The following is a 13,614-nucleotide window of genomic DNA, read 5'->3' as shown; positions in this document are numbered from 1 at the left end:
GTGATCCAGTCTAGTAAATGTAGTGGCATAAAATAAGTACATTTAACCCTGATCATGACTTTGTAGGTTAGAAGTAAACATCTAATACAAAATAGGCAAAAGATTTGACAGGGCTGGAGCAGTAATAACATGGTGCTTGCCTCGCACACACAGATCAATCCCTAATACCCTATATAGTCCCCGGAACACCATAACATCCCTGAGCATAGAGCCAAAAGTAACCTCTGAGTACCACCAGGTCTGCCCTACCCCCCCAAAAAAGAATAAAACACATCATGACCCAAGAAAACATAGAATGGCTTTCTGTGTGTTATAAAATGTAAAATAAAAATAATCCACGAGTGGTGAAACACCACCCTCCCAGGCACTGTGTTTCAAACCCCTTAGGGGAATGGGTCTGATAAAGCAGGATAGTGGCAGAGAAATAATATCAAGCCAGTGAGTTAAAGATTCATTGCATTTAGTCTGCTTTTCCTCATGGACTTTCTGCCTCATGACCATGTGCTCTCTGCCGAGCCCCAAGCCAGCACTCCTTTCTTTATTCAAACTAACTAATAATCCCAGGAGAGGGACAGTCAAGTCAGATACAAAAGTATCTAGTGGGCTTTTACTTGTCAAAGGAAGAGAGGGGAACACCTTTGTTTAGGCTTTTGCCTAAGTTCATCTTACAATAAAATGTTTAACAATGTTATCAACAAATTTAAAAGACAACCTGCTATCTATCTAATCCATTTTGAATTTCTAGTAAAGAATGACTATAGCAAACTGGAGAGGATGTGGAGAAACTAGAACTCACCGACAAGGTGGGCATAGAGAATGGCACTGGACACTTTGAAAACAACTTAGACTTCAGCTAAGAAACTGAGGGATCAGAGACAGTTCAATAAGTATGTTGCCAGGCACCGCTGAATGAGACCCAGAAACCAAAGGAGAGGAGAGAGGAAGAAAGTGGAGAAAGAGGGGAAGGGAGGAGAAGAGAGGAGACAATGGGAGACAAAAGGGGGAAAGAACATAACAGGAGTAGGGAGGGGAGAAGAGGAGAGAAGAAAGGAGGGAAGAAGAGGAGAGGGAGAAGAGAGAAAGAGGAGGGGGAGGAGAGGAAATGGAGAAGAGGTGGGGGAGATTAGGGGAAGAGCAGGAAGGAAAGGAGGGGGTAGAGGAGAAAAGAGAGAGGGAAAAAGAGAGGAGAGGTTAGGAGAGGAGGGAGAACCTTAAGGGAAGAGGAAAAGAGTGGAGAAAGGGGAGGGAAGGATAGAAGAGAAGCTGAAGAAGCGGAGGAGAGACAAGAAGGGGGAGAGGTGAGGCAATTACCTTCTGGGTTTTCAAACCTGAGAACTTCAGATGTTTGCATAGGCTTGCACAGAACCCCATGTATGATTATGGAGCTGGGTCTTCCTAGCTTTGATCTTCTGGTTTTGCTGATACCTTCCCTATGGTCTGAAGGTGCTTATGTCCACAACTCTGCATATATATATATATATATATATATATATATATATATATATATGTATATGTATATGTATGTATGTATGTATATAAACAGTGCAACTACAACAGAGTTGGGTACTGGAGGTGATATCTGCCAAGATTTTGTAAATAAAGGTTTACTGGAACTTAGTGTCAGCATGAGTTGACTATAATGCACTCTGAACATGGCCTGGCACACAGAAAATACTCTACAAATGTTTGCAGTTATTATCATTCTTTTGGCATAGGGTCCTAAGAATGTGCTTTATTCCCAGTTTTTAATTTTGCTCTTCAAATATTTCAGATCTTTACTAAATATTTGTCTGACTGATCTGTTCATTTTGGAAGAGACATGAAAAATCTGCCACTGCCTTTATAGACTTTTGTTTTATGTGTAACAGGGAAGAGTTGTTGGGGAAAGCAGTTTAAGATCACTGTTCGTTTAAGATCACCCTTTTAGCAATCATTCCTACATCATAAATTAAACTTTGCTTAGGAGATACACCCAGCAGAGCTCAGAGACTTCTCCTATTTTAGTAATCAGAGATACTACTGGGGGGTGCTCAGGGATCAATCCCAGGGTTTCTACATGAAAAGTATGTACTCCAACCTGTTGAGATTATCTCCTATGCCCATTTTTCTAAAAGTGGTCTAAACTTCCAGGTCTAAACTTTTCTATTATTAAATATTTTTTAAAATCTAATCAGAAACAAACTACTCTTTCTTTTGTTCGCTGTAAGAGATTTGTGTCACATCACAGTCACCATTTCTTGGTTATAGTGTTTTAAGTGTATATCTTATAAATCATGGAACTGGATTATTTTATCTTTTAAATTTTGTTTTTCTTATTATTAGTAAGGTAGTAAATGCAACAGTGCTGTTTATTGTTTTGGCATACAAAATTATTGTATCAAAAGCACCACCAAAATGTCAAAAGTCCACCAGTGTCCCTACATCCCTGTGGTCTACCCCACCTCTCCCTGCTCCCAATTCCATTTACTACATTCTATTGAGTCCAAGCATTTGTCTCCAGTGAACTCTCTCTATTTCCTTTCTTTGTTTCTTTATATACCATAGATGAGTGAGATAATCAGGCATTTGTCCTTCTCCCTCTCATTTATTTCATTAACATGACACATGTATATAGCTGTAACTATACAAACAGAATTTCCCAAAACAGAGACTTTGCCCTACCTTCCTCTTTCCTTTACCCATCCTTTTAAGATATAAAGACCCATCTAGGCTTGATTAGCATAAGGTAGGTATTTTTTTTTTTTTTTGGTTTTTGGGCCACACCCGGTAACGCTCAGGGGTTACTCCTGGCTATGTGCTCAGAAGTTGCTCCTGGCTTGGGGGACCATATGGGACACCGGGGGATCGAACCTCGGTCCGTCCAAGGCTAGCGCAGGCAAGGCAGGCACCTTACCTTTAGCGCCACCGCCCGGCCCCATAAGGTAGGTACTTTTGTCTGTTAACTACATCTGCCCTCCTCCCCCCATGTGGATTGAGTCTGTACAATAAAGATTGTTTATTTAATCATTATTCATTTATTTAATTATTATTCGATCATGAAGAGAAGCTGAAAGCTCCTTGACCCCACGCTTTTCTCCTTTATGCTTATCTTCTTTTTTCTTTCTTTTCTTTCTTTCTCTTTCATTCTCTTTCTTTTCTCTTCTTTCTTTTCTTTCATCTTTCTTTCTTTTCTTTTTTTCTTTCTTTTCTTTCATTCTTTTCTTTCATCTTTCTTCTTCCTTCCTTTCTTTCTCTTTCTTTTCTCTCTTTCTTTTTCTTTCTTTCTTCTTTCTTCTTTCTTTCTCTTTTTCTCTTTCTTTTTTTCTTCTTTTCTTTCTTTCTTTTCTTTCTTTCTTTTCTTTCTTTCTTTCTTTCTTTTCTTTCTTTCTTTCTTTCTTTTTCATTCTTCCTTCCTTCCTTCTTCCTTCCTTCCTTCCTTCCTTCCTTCCTTCCTTTCTTTCTTTCTTTCTTTCTTTCTTTCTTTCTTTTTCTTTCTTTTCTTTCTTCTTTCTTTCTTTTCTTTCTTTCTTTCTTTCTTTCTTCTTTCTTTCTTTCTTTCTTTCTTTCTTTCTTTCTTTCTTTCTTCTTTATCTTTCGTTTTCTTAATTCTTAAAGCTCCCCTGCTTCAGACCCATTCACTCAGAATTGGATTAGAACACATTGGAGCTGTATCAAAAGGGAAAAGTTCATCTTTTCTTATACTTGAGTAATATTCTATTTGGGATATATATAACACAATTTCTCAATCAATCATCTGTTGTGAGACTTTTGGTTTGTGCCAAGATCTTGACTATTTTAACTAATGCTATTATAATAATGAACATTGGTATGTTTATATCTTTCTAATTAGTATATTTGGTTTGGGGGATAGATGCCAAGGAGTGGACTCTGTGGATTATATAATAACTCCATATCTAATTTTTTGAGAAGTTACCATGTTCTTCCTTCCATGTATTAACAGTAGTTGGTGGTTCTTTCTTTCATTGAATCATCACCTGTACTGGTTGTTTCTGGATTTTAATGTAGATTTTTCTCATTGATATGCGGTAGTATCTCATTACCATTTTGATATTTTCTCTAGTAATCAGAGATGACAAATACTTTGTTATATGCCTATTGGTCAACTGGAGAAATGCCTGTTTAGCTATATCTATCCATGTTTATGGGTTTGTTGTTGTAGATAGAGTTTTGTGAGTCCTTTATTATCTAGAATATTACTATTATTACATCAGTTGTATGATGTGCAAATATTCCTTCCCCATTCACTATTAGCACCAAACTTGAGATCCGATCCACAAAGACGATAAGGATTTGGTCAGTAATGCAAAAGTAAAGGAATTTATTGAACTGCCAGCATACTGGGGCTTTACCTCTCACAAATGGCAACCCTTCACAGGAGTTCACAAGTTGTTTTTATAGAGTTGCTGGGGCTTCAAGGTAGGGATAAAACTATAGGTTTTTAGAACATGTTGCATGAGCCAAGTTTAAACTGTTTGGCTGAAGTAGTAAAGGAGAAGTTCTGGTACCCACTGACCTTTGGGTGCAGTTAGATAAGAGTTATCACTCGCAGGCCCCCAGGTGTTGCTAGACATGTTGCATTCTTTAGTTTATTTAATTGTTCTAGCGTATGTCCATGAAGTTTCTGGAACTGGCTGTCTTTCTGGGCCTAGTCCCTGTTCTCTGCAGATTCAGCCTGTCATGGCTGTCCTTATGTCTGAAGCAAAGTAGGGTTACAGAAGCTAAATAGCAATTAATATAAATTTCAAGCTTATATTCTAATATTCCCTTCTAACAAGACATATTTGTAAGCCATAGTTTCTTTTTCAGTACATAAATTCATGAGTTATTTTTAGTACCAGTTGTTTGTTTTGCTATTTTTTTCTTTAACAATGAAATTGAATAATGGAAAATGCCTCTAAAGTCCAAGTCAGGGAGAGACGTCCCTGATGCTCCTGGATGTATTTTGTGGATTTGAATCTAATATCAAGGTCTTTATTTCCAATTAACTTTTATATATGGTGTGAGATCCAATTTTATCTTTGCAAATGGTTAACAAGTTTTCCCAACACCATTTTATTTATTTATTTATTTATTTATTTATTTATTTATTTATTTATTTTTGGTTTTTGGTTTTTGGGTCATACCTGCTTGCTTTCAGGTTCTATGCTCAGAAATCACTCCTGGCAGGCTACAGGGACCATAATGGAGGTCAGAAATCAAACCTAGGTTTGTTACACGCAGGCAAATGCTTTACCTGTTGTACTCTTGCTCCACCACTACCAACACCACTTTTTGTTTGTTTGCTTTGTTGTTTTTTTGGGGTTTTTTTTTTGGCCACACCCGGTGACATTCAGGGATTACTCATGGCTATGCACTCAGAAATCGCTCCTGGCAGGCCCTGGAGAGATAGCACAGCGGTGTTTGCCTTGCAAGCAGCCGATCCAGGACCAAAAGTGGTTGGTTCGAATCCCGGTGTTCCATATGGTCCCCTGTGCCTGCTAGGAGCTATTTCTGAGCAGACAGCCAGGAGTAACTTCTGAGCACCGCCGGGTGTGGCCCAAAAACAAAAACAAAAACAAAACAAAAAAAGAAATCGCTCCTGGTTTGGGAGACAATATGGGACTCTGGGGATCGAACCAAGGTCTGTAGTGGATCAGCCACATGCAAGGCCAACACCCTACTGCTGTGCTATCACTCTGGCCCCACCAACATACTTTTTAAATATATTTTCCTTCCTCCACTTTATGCTCTTGTTACTTTATCACAATTAATTATAAATATTTCTAAAGCACTACTTCTGTTTCTCAATCTAATTTAGTCTGAGATTCTGGTTATATACAGAGATCACACACTATGATTACTATTGTTATATAATATACCTTAAAGTTATATCTCATGGTAATGGAATTATGGGCATGGGGAACCACCAATAATGGCATTATAAATTACAGGCCCTCGGGCAATTAAATTTTTATATTTGTTAAGCCAGGGAATACAATGATTCCACTTGTTTTGTTCTTGGAATAGATTTGGCTGTTCAGAGAGTTTTATGGTTTATTTATTTATGTATTTATTTATTTATTTATTGGTTTTTGGGTCACACCCGGCAGCGCTCAGGGGTTACTCCTGGCTCTGTGCTCAGAAATCACCCCTGACAGGCTTGGGGGACCATATGGGATGCCAGGATTCAAACCACCATCCTTCTGCATGAAAGGCAAACGCCTTACCTCCATGCTATCTCTCCGGCCCCAGTTTCATGGTTCTTAATACAATTTAATAGTATCTGTTTTATGTCCTTGAAGAATAACATTGAAATTTTGTTAGGAATTGCATTGAAACCTGTACTAAATACTGTAAGATGGTCATTTTTAACAAAGTTAATTCTTCCAATCTAAGAACATGTCATATTTTTCCATTTCCTGTGCCCTCTTTTATTTCTTTTAATAGTGACTTAAGTTTTTAATAAGTTTTTGACAGCCTTTGTTAAGTTGATTCCTCAATACTTGATATTTTTTAACACAATTATAAATGGAATTTTTTTTCTTTCTCTCTGGTTGATGGTTTGCACATAGAAATTCTCTGGTATAAAGAATTAGAAAAAGAGGGGCCGGAGAGATAGCATGGAGGTAAGGCATTTGCCTTTCATGCAGGAGGTCATCGGTTTGAATCCCAGCGTCCCATATGGTCCCCATGCCTGACCCTGCCAGGAGCAATTTCTGAGCCTGAAGCCAGGAATAACCCCAGAGCATAACCAGGTGTGACCCAAAAACCACGAAAAAAAAAAAAAAGAATTAGAAAAAGAGTCTTGAAAATTGTAGTTTCAATGCTAAAACTTGTATTTGGTGGATGTGTTGTTGTTGTTGTTGTTGTTGTTGTTCTTGTTTTGGGGAGTTACACTGGCAGCACAAGGGGGTTACTCCTGACTTTGTGCTCAGAAATTACTTTTTTTTTTTTTTTTTTGGTTTTTGGGTCACACCTGGCGGTGCTCAGGGGTTACTCCTGGCTGTCTGCTCAGAAATAGCCCCTGGCAGGCACGGGGGACCATATGGGACACCGGGATTCAAACCAACTACCTTAGGTTCTGGATCGACTGCTTGCAAGGCAAACACCACTGTACTATCTCTCCAGGCCCAGAAATTATTTCTGACTGACTTGGGAACCATATGCTGAGATTCAAACCTGGTTTGGCCATATACAAGGCCCTTCCTATTGTGCTATTGCTCTATGGCCTCTTTACTGATTGTTTTAAAACTGAAGTTATTCTTCTGTTTAAAAAAATCATTTTAGAACTTTTATAATTTTCTATTTTAATTTGAGTAATTTTAGTGGTTTGAGTTTTCAAGATGCATTTCACTCAAGTTTTAAATGTTTATTTATTATATGTAGTTCTGTCTATTATTGGTGTGAGAAAGGTTTACTGGCCTTCTTTAATCTCATTTCTAATAATGAGAACATATTTTAGAATTTTTTAGGTTTATTAATTTCATTTAATTTTTAAAAATCTGTTCAAAGAGAGAAGCCTTCACTGGATCAAACCTGGAAGGCCTGATCTCCAAGCCCTGGTTACAGCAGCAATCTCAGGATGAAGTCCAGTTCCTGCCTTGTTGAAGGACTGGGTATGCCACCCACTCCCATCTACTTCTACTTGAGTTTCAATGGCTGCAGCCACCATCAATTTAAGCAAGAAGTCACTGCTTCACAGAACCTGGTAGGACCAATAAATTATGTCGCTTAATCCCCTATTGACGCATTGTGGGAATGTGCAGATATGAGCCCATGACATCTCTGAAGTTCACAGTACTGACAGCCAAGTAGGACACAGAAATTTGGGTGCAAAAGTTGTGTAAAAGCCCACCAAGATTGATTATCACAAACAATAGCACAGAAAACACTAGAATCTAGCAGCTCAGCTAATCCTCAAACAATAACTGCAGTAACACCATTATAAGATATATGTTGAAGCAAGAAATATGAAGTGAATGATTTTGTGCCTGCCCCCTTGGAAGGCACCTCTGGAAGGTGGTGACTTGGCACATTGGTTTAGGGACAGTCACACTGGGTTGAGATTGGTGTTGAAATATTGAATACCTGAAATGTCTGTATTCTGAACAACTTGGTGAATCATGGTATTTAAATAAAGCTTTATATGGGGCTGGGAGAGAATCTGTCAAATTCATTGATTTTCTCTAACAAAATATTTTCAATTTTGTTTATTTCTGCTCCTAAATTTTTTATTTCACTTTTAAAAAAAATTGCTTAATGTGGCTTATTGTGCTTTCTTTTGTAAATTCTTGAGGAAGAAAGGCAGATGATATATTTTAGCATATTCCTATATTTGTATATACACAATCTATAAGCAGTTAATACTATAAATGTCTAAAAACTTTGTTTAAATATTTCAACAAATTTTCTAATCTTTGGTAAACTTTTACCCTTGAAGTAAAAAAATATTGTTCAACTTCTAAGTATTTAGAAAATGGTGTGGGTTTTTTTTTTAATGTTACTTATTTAGTTTTGTTCTATAAAACCATGATCCATTGTAGGCTAGTTAGTGCAGGCAAGGTAGACACTTTTTCGCTTGTGCCACCACTCCAGCCCCCAAAAAGGCTTGCTTTTTAAAAAAAAAATTTAATTCGGCTATCTCTTCATTTCTTTTTTCCTTGTCCCTTCTTTTCTTTCTTCCTCTATTATTCCCTTCCTTACTCCTTCCCTTTCTTCCTTTTCTTTTTAGTTTTTTTTCTTTTTCTGCTTTCTTTCTTTCCTTCTTCCTTACTTTCTTTTTTCTCATTACTTTGGGGGGTGAGCCACATTACTCAGGGATTATTCCTGGTTTTGTGTTCAGGGATCATTCCTGGCAGTTATGAGGATGACCATATATGTGTCAGGGATTGAACTGGGGTTTGCTATGTGGAGGACAAGAGTATTTACCCTTGTACTATCTTTCTAGCCACAAAGAAATAATTGTTTCTTCCTTCTTCCTTTCCTTCTTTTCTTTCTCCCTCCCTTACTCTCCCCATTTTACTCTTGATTTCTTTTCTTCCTTCCTTCCTTCCTTCCTTCCTTCCTTCCTTCCTTCCTTCCTTCCTTCCCTCCCTTCCTCCTTCCTTCCCTCCCTCCTTCCTTCCTTCCCTCCCTCCTTCCTTCCTTCCTTCTTCCTTATTTCCTTCCTTCTTCCTTATTTCCTTCCTTCCTTCCTTCTCTCCTTATTTCCTTCCTTCCTTCCTTCTCTCCTTCCTTCCTTCCTTCCCTCCTTCCCTCCTTCCTTCCTTCCTTCCTTCTTTCCTTCCTTCCTTCCTTCCTTCCTTCCTTCCTTCCTTCCTTCCTTCCTTCCTTCCTTCCTTCCTTCTTCCGTACTCAGGGCATACTCTTGGTTCTATAATCAAAAATAACTTCTGGTAGTGCATGGGATGCACTACATGGGATGCATAAAATTAAACTCAGGAGAGCTGTGTTCAAGGCAAGTGTGCTGCCCACTGTACTATTGTTCTGGCCTCCGTAGTCCATTTGTTTTAGGCCACTTTCAATAAAAGCATCACAGAGAACAGATAATAGATACAGAGTCCCTACATGGAGCATTTAATACATTAAAATTAAGACTCCATCAGGGCTGAATAGAGGAGGAACCTATTTTATCCCCTATACTGTGTGTAGATTATTTCCTGTGTTAGCGTTTGCTTCCAGACTTGCATCCTACCAGTACCCTGGGATTGGGGCAGTTCTGGTTGCAGGTGCACAGAGACAACAGAAATGCAGACTGATTCAATGGCTCTCTCCTGCCTGGCTTGGTTTATTAATCCTTTGAGGCTACCCTGCCTGCTTCAGACCTATCCATCTGGCATAGAAATACGTGTGTGTGTGTGTGTGTGTGTGTGTATGTGTGTGTGTGTGTGTGTGTGTGTTACAAGGTAAAGTTTTATTTTACAACTGGTGCTTGAACAGTGACCCAAGGACCTGAGAGGATTCCAATGATGGTGATGTCTTGACCCTCTGGTGGATTATTAGCATGGCAGCCTTTTGGGGGTAGTCTGAGTGTGTAGTGTCCTTCACTGGAACTTTAGTGCACATGGCCCATTTTATGAAAATGGCAGAGACTCTCTCAGGTGGGACAGAAACAGGTAGTGAAGGAAAGAGAGCCAAAGACTCTGAGTAGTATCCCAGAAGCCAAGGCCCACCACCTTTCTTCTACCAAAGATGCTTTGTGCGAGGACCTCAGCCCCTCAACCTGCAGCAGCTTATTGAGGTCACTAATGGTGTAGAAGCCAAAGAGAAAACCCCATTTGTAAAGGACCAATAGCAGGGAGATGAGTGGGTCCCCCACCCAGATTCAGACTCAGTTATCAGTCTTTTTCATTCCAGATGACCTCAGAATATGTATATTATTTAGCAATTTATTCTCACATTATGCCTGGAAAATGTTCTAATGTCTTTGTCCACAGAAGTTGATGAAAAAGGTACTTGGATACTATAGACTCTTATTATAGTGCTCATTACAAGACTGTTTTAACAGATTTATTTTCAAATTTTCAAATATATATATCCACAGAAATGTTCCTGTGATTTTGTTTAGAGAGGTTTATGAAAAGGGACTCGAATGTTCTAAGCTTGTATGCTCAGTATAAGAATGTTTAAGAATTTTCGGGGCCGGAGCGATGGTGCAGTGGTAGGGTGTTTGCCTTACATGCAGCTGATCCAGGACAGACTGTGGTTCTGAAGCCCAGGGTCCCATATGGTCCCCCAAGCCAGGAGCAATTTCTGAGCTCATAGCCAAAAGTAACTCCTGAATGAATCTGGGTGTCGCCCAAAAAAAAAAAAAAAAAAAAAGTATATCTGCTGAAAGGTTCTAAGGTTTATGTTCAGAGAAGTCTAAGGAAAAATATATCTGCTGAAAGGTTCTAATGCTTATGTTCAGAGAAGTCTAAGGAAAAAAAAATTGTGATATGGGGCTGGAGTGATAGCACAGTGGTAGGGCATTTGCCTTGCAAGTGGTCAATCCAGGACAGACCCAGGTTCGATTCTTGACATCCATATGGTCTCCCAAGCCTACCAGAAGCAATTTCTGAACACAGAGCCACGAGTAACCCTTGAACACAGTCAGGTGTATCCCAAAAACAAAACAAAAAGAAAAAGAAAAGAAAAGATAAGAAAATTTTTGTGTTATGCATAAGACAAATATTTGGGAAAAAAGCTGATTGTTTTGAGAATGCTGCATTCACAATCTAAGCTTTGAAGCTGTTCACTGTGCCTTTTGCAAAATAACAACTTTTATAAGTTCTGTTTTGAGGTTCCTGCATCTGGAGAACAGTAGAACAAAACTTTTGTAGCTTTTCTCATTTTCTTTTGTTGTTTTGTTTTAAACAGAAAGGTGGACTTATAAGATGATACCCAGCTATTAACCCAAAACAAAGAAGTCCCCCAATTTCCTTTCCTTAAACCTCTTTCTTTGATATGTAAAACCCCACCAGAATAGGCACTTTTGTCTTTCTCTAGAACTTCCCCCTCCTGGTAAATGGGAATTGGTTTAATAAAATAAAGTCAGTTCTGGCTTGCTGGGGGGGTGGGGGGAACAAGTCTCACAGAGACCCCATGAGGCAAAATGTAGACTGACTTCTTGGCTCTCTCCTGACTGGTTTTGTTTATTGATCCTTCACCATTAGTCTACCTGCTTCAGACCCATACACCTGGGGTAGAAATATGCATATGGTGATGATTTCACAATGTGGAGTTTTATTTTATACCCTATTGGTATCTGAGAATTGTTGGAGATGTGGGAAACACTCTGGCCTCCCCACCTTGGAATTACAGTCACCAGAAGAGGGGACCAAGTAAAGATTCAAAGGCAAAGGAGCATAGAGTCCACAGCCTTAGATCCACAGTGAGTATGAAGTGCCCTCTAAGTAAGGTGAGAAAGTGAGTGCTTGTACCAAAAGAGAAAGAGACTCCATTTATAAAATAAATTTGAGCTGAGAGAAGCACATGTGAAGAGCCTTTTGAGTCAGCCATGAGGAAAACTTTTCTACTTGGCTTTGAAAAGCTCTGTGCCCAAGCACACCTGACCACATTACAGTTCCTTCCAAGATATGAAGAGACCAGATTGATCACAGTGACTCTGAGCACCAGGGACAAAATGTCCCTCTAAGAAAAAAGTCTGTCCTCCTAAAAGCACAGTAACAACTGAAAAGAGTTGTGTTGGCAAGAAAATAACTCAAGGAACATATCTAAGCAGCAGAGATGCTGTTTCAAAGAAAGGAAGTGTGTTTTATGCCTGGTAGATAATATGAAATAGTAGTCTATGCATACTTAGTAGTTTATTTTAGAAAGTTATGTCTATATATAAAGGGACAGGTGGGCATGAACAACTAACACATGCATAATGAATATACATAAACACAGGACTATACATAAACACAGAAAATGATGGTAAGCCAGAGCAATAGGACAGTGGCTAGGGCACTTGCCTTACATAAGGCTGACTCTGTTTTGATCTCCAACATCACATATGGTCCCCAGCACCTCCAACAATGGTTTATAGACAGGTTAAAGTCAAGTTATAGCTGGATAACATACTGGTTACAAAAAGGTTGCAATTTGGTTATTGATGAATTATAGCCGGTTTATAGTCAGATTATAGATAGATAGTATAATAGTTGGATTGTTGGTGTGTTATATGCAGGCCATAGGAGGGTTATAGGCAGTTTATAGCTAGGTTATAGGTGGCTTATAACCACCTATAACCAGATTTTAGGCGAGTATTTATAGGCAGGTTCATAAGTGGGTCAGATGCTGACTGTAACTGAATTATAGCCAGTTTACAGGTGAATTATAGGTACATTATAGCCAGGTTCACATTTTCCAAGCCCTGAGCACTTTTGGATGTGGTCCTCCCAAATACTTTCTGACTCTTTGGTTCAGTTAGTCTTTTATTCTGTGATCTGTTTTGAAGATGGCGATAGATAGATAGATAGATAGATAGATAGATAGATAGATAGATAGATGATAGATAGATAGATAGATAGATAGATAGATAGATAGATAGATAGATAGATAGATAGATAGATGATAGCAAAGAGATTTATAGGTTAATTGTTTCAAACATTCCATCAATTTTTAAATACTAATACCTAGCTAATGTGGAGCAGCATAATGGTGAGACCAGAAATCAAAGCAAAATATAAAAAGAGGAGCCCAGTCTATAGAGCTGCTTGGTCTGTTTGAACATATCCTTCACTAGTCTGGCAAATATGTTTCATAAAAATAGCATCTCAGCCTTTAGTTAGCATAGGGACATTTTTGCTACCAAAATGGGAGATTATTTTTAAAATTACAGTCAACAATAATTTACATTTCCCAATGACTCTTGCAAATATTTAAGTATAGTATGTTTTCTAGTATAAAATAGAGATACTTCTTAAATATACACTAAGTGGATATACAAAATTGTATTTCAACAAACCATTACAGGAGCCAGTGTGATAGTACAGAGGGTAAGGTTCTTGTCTTGCAAGTGCCTGATCTGGTTTTGATCTGTGGCACTACATATAATTCCCTGATCCCTGCCAAAAGTGACCTCTGAACACAGAGTCAAAAGTAAGCCCTAGGAGCCGGAGAGAGCACAACGGTAGGGTGTTTGCCTTGAAT

Source organism: Suncus etruscus, chromosome 3 (assembly GCF_024139225.1).
Source record: "Suncus etruscus isolate mSunEtr1 chromosome 3, mSunEtr1.pri.cur, whole genome shotgun sequence".
Taxonomy (NCBI): Eukaryota; Metazoa; Chordata; class Mammalia; order Eulipotyphla; family Soricidae; genus Suncus; species Suncus etruscus.
Note: the sequence above shows the minus strand (reverse complement) of the source record.